The following is a 337-nucleotide window of genomic DNA, read 5'->3' on the forward strand; positions in this document are numbered from 1 at the left end:
GAATCTTGCGTTGTATGAGATTCTTTTTAGGTTTGATGTCTCCTGGGAAGACATTAAAGCTGAAAGAAAGGAAAATTGTTTGCTGTGTTTAATGTTCTCAGTTGGGCATTTAACATAAATTGTGAAGAAAATTCCAAATTTTCTCTAACATAAACACACTTAAAATTAGATAAATGAAAACAGGCCTTGAGGAAAATGGCAAGAATGAGGTCAAATGAACTCTAACTTGTCTAGGAGCTCAGCAGTGAGGAACAGAAGGTATCGTCCTTGTGGCAGCTGGGTCCATGTCACAGCTGACAGCTAATTCATTATGATCTGGTTTCAGAGCTTGATGCTA

Source organism: Rhinolophus sinicus, linkage group LG09 (genome assembly GCF_036562045.2).
Source record: "Rhinolophus sinicus isolate RSC01 linkage group LG09, ASM3656204v1, whole genome shotgun sequence".
NCBI classification, from domain to species: Eukaryota; Metazoa; Chordata; class Mammalia; order Chiroptera; family Rhinolophidae; genus Rhinolophus; species Rhinolophus sinicus.